The 3,629-nt window shown below is 42.3% G+C and overlaps 1 non-coding gene across 1 annotated transcript; it reads right to left on the reverse strand.

The window, feature by feature from the left end:
* Positions 1-3,357: 3,357 nt before the first annotated feature.
* trnag-ccc lies at positions 3,358-3,428 on the reverse strand. Its single transcript has one exon. It is a non-coding gene; the product is annotated as a tRNA-Gly (tRNA).
* Positions 3,429-3,629: the final 201 nt, after the last annotated feature.

Here is a 3,629-nt window from a genome sequence, read left to right on the forward strand (position 1 = left end):
AGACAACATCCAAAAGTTCTAATAGTTGTTTACTCACAGGGTTGCTGTGTCTTATATTTCCCTCCAAAATCTTTCTTTTACCCTCTGTCCTGGTCTCCCCTCGATGACACATCATAAAGATAGGAATGAGGTCTGCCAGATTGGGCTCAATCTTGCAGTCTCCAGACCAAATCAATCATTGTATCCCAATTATTGTCCTTAAAACATGTAGTCTGACCTCAGCATTAATCTAAGTACAGAAATAGATGAATTTTAAATTAGCTTTATTCGATGGACTGATTTCACGTCATGACTGTCAGTGTTTAAATAAAGTTACCCACAGTGCGTCATGTCCAGAAACAATCAGTCAATCTAAGTTCTGGGCTACATGTAGCCTTCAGTATATCAAACAATGTATACTAGAACAATCAGCCATTCAACTGTCTTGTGTGTCATTTCTTTGAGCTTCCTCTTTGGTCTTTGGTTCCCTGTTCTCTTCCTCGCAGCCTGAAGCAGAAATGATCATCTGGGTTTAAACTCTCAATCCTAAATCTGTAATCTTAGTGGGAGACGAATGAAAAAAAACATATAAATGTATGTGTGAGGGAGTGTGCATATGGTGGTTTGAGTGTGTGTGTGTGTGTGTGTGTGTGTGTGTGTGTGTGTGTATGTGTACATATATGTGTGTGTCAGGAGTGGGCAGCAGCTGTAAGTGTGGGCTCCTGGGAGATCTCATGATTAAAAAGAGAAAAGCCTATAAGAGGGCAGAGCGGAGGGCCCTCCGTGTCTGTGTGTTCCTGTTACATGTCAGGGTGCTTTTCGAGGTTATCCCTTTGGAGGATGGTCACTGACACCATTTAGATTGTGCTTTTAACCTTTGAAGACCAAACACACACACACAGACACTTCACATGCTCACATGCCTTCCATATCTCCTCTCTCTCTCATTCTCACCTCATTTCAGATGTTTGACACAGACTCTTTCTGGAGCCAGGTGTTAGCGCATAAACTGGCCTTTTTTTCTGACACAGTGCCCTGGGAGTTATTACTGCTAACCTCAAAATTCACTTGACCACAGAGCTGCTTCAGAGTATGAATACAGCAGTAAAGAGAGGCTTAAAATTGGTACCATCCTCAGAGTGGTTACTACAGGCCTGAACCAGGCGCATGGTGCTGTCCAAGCATAGACTGTATAAAATATGGACTTAGTATCCGTGACGTCCCCCATCTGTTTCTGAAGAGCTGTTTGAGGCCAATCGGCAGCCATATTGCTTCTGTCGAGCCAGTGTGACGTAAAGAGGCGGGCTTTGAGCCTCCTAGCCAACAGCTGCAGTGTTCCCATAGGCAGCTGTGCCTCTCATTGGAAGACTAGTAATCTCAATATCTTCAAACTGCCCCGTTAGAAAAAAATTCACCCCCCCCCTCCCTCACAGTGAGAGGACATTGAGAAATGAGCTATCCAGACGACACTTGTCTTTTGTACCAGGCTGTAAACATGTTTATTTCTGCTGTAAAGATTGGCTTTTTCCCATTCATGTGTATGTGACGTCCGGTACTTCCGGAGCCAGCCTCAAGCAGATCCTCGATGAACTGCAGCTTTTAACACTTCAGCATTGACTCATATTTTTAGACCGGAGGTTGCCGCTTGTGTCCAAGTCACAGTGGGTTACTTAATCTTTATATGTAGTTGGCCGCCACCGTACAGTGTGGGCCAATAGAGATATGAGCTATTCAGACCTAAACCGTTTTTTGAACCAGGCTGTAAACATGTTTATTTCTGCTTTCCTCTTTGAATGGGTGTGTATGTGTTTCTGGTGTGTCTGCAGCCAGCCTCAAGTGGACGCTTGATGAACTGCAGTTTTTAGCACTTCTGCATAGCTTCATTTTTTTTAGACTGGAGGTTGCCACTTGGTGCAAACATTAACTCTTAAGTAAAATAACTAAAGAAAGGTGTCAGCAGACTGAGCTTCAGAAACCATGTGGATATTAAGGGTTGTGTTGTGCCCTGATAAGGGGTAAATAAGTAAATAAACCACAGACGCGATGCTTCCTCTCTGGCAGCTTCACCGGGAATTATGCATCGACGCCAAGAGCTCCCACTTCCGGTCATGAAAGGCATGATCAACCAATCATGAGCACTATTCATCAGAGACAGAGCACAGATAACTTTACTGATAACATTTAAATGTTTTTAACACATTTTTAAAGTATTTAACCTCTTTTAGGACACATATCACATCATAAATTATTAACATTTTTACCTTTTTATGAATTTTCAGTTGTGACATTTAACAATGAATTTCAATTATTTGTCACAAAAACTATTTTATTTCACAAAAAATCTATCTATCACAGTTGCAGTGTTTGTTAAACTGAACTCATCCTGTAGGTGATTCAGTAATGTGGTCTGTAAATAAAAATTCTTCATATCTCTTACACTGCAATCAAAACAGACTGTTTTGCTTAATGACCTGTTAGGATAGCATAAAAACGTCATCATTCTGCAAGTTTGTAACCTTCATTCACATTTAAACAAAACTCCTAAAAACTAACCCACATCTCTTGGAGTGACAGGGGAATTTTCCACCGCTGCTTCACTTGCCAGCCTCTAAATAAGATTTCTGCTAGAGTCAGGATGAGCTGATGTGAGAGCACAGCAGGAAATATCTGGGAACATTTCACGCAAGCAAGTGGGTGTCAGGTGATGAGGTTTATATCATGCAACCAGTGCGAACCCAGAAGAGACAGGACAAATAAAAATATCAAAAGTTAAAGAAGCAGAAAAAATTTGAAGAAGAGCAAATGAAGAAGACATTAAACAAAACATGTACTTTATGTCAAATGGGGGAAATTCAAGTTGTTGTTTTTTGTGGTGTTTTTGCCTTTATGACAGGACAGCCGAAGAGAGACAGGAAACATGGGGATTAGAGAGAGAAGGGAAGACATGCAGTTTGTGGTCACAGCTGGGAATTGAACTGGCAACATCTAGGATGAGGGGTAAAGCCTCTGAATGTGGGGCACTTAGACCACTAGGCCACCAGCGCCCATCAAATTTTTACACTGGTGTTTGTTTTATCTTGATCATGCTAAACTCACAGTTTTGTTTTTATAAAAACACTCACGCATAAACATGCTATCGACATGCACTTATGGAGATATTTCAGACTGAGGAGGCTGCTATCAACCAGCGCCACCCGAGCAGTTTGGGGTTCTGTGCCTTGCTCAAGGGCACCCCGGCAGTGCCCCGGAAAATTAACCAGCACCTCTCCAGCCACTGGTCCAATTGCAAAACTTGGTCAATACTGTGGCTTGAACCAGCAACTCCTCAGGTTCCCAAGCCAAGTCCCTATGGACTGAGCTACTGCTTCAAAAAACATCTGCACTGCCCGGGAATCGAACCCGGGTCACAAGAATGGGAATCTTGCATGATACCACTACACCAGCAGTGCCTTTACACTGTCAAGTCTGCAGCATGTCTACCGTACCAGAGAGCTTCACGCTCAGGGACATGTATGGACTAGCAATTTTGAAAACTTTCAGGGGGAGAGCTCCTCAAAAGGTCTAGAAATGTGTCAAAGAGGCTCATTATAATATACAGGAAGTCATGCATCATTTGTGTGTATAACCAAGAATGTAAAATAAAATCTCAT

This window comes from Notolabrus celidotus, chromosome 8 (genome assembly GCF_009762535.1).
Source record: "Notolabrus celidotus isolate fNotCel1 chromosome 8, fNotCel1.pri, whole genome shotgun sequence".
NCBI classification, from domain to species: Eukaryota; Metazoa; Chordata; class Actinopteri; order Labriformes; family Labridae; genus Notolabrus; species Notolabrus celidotus.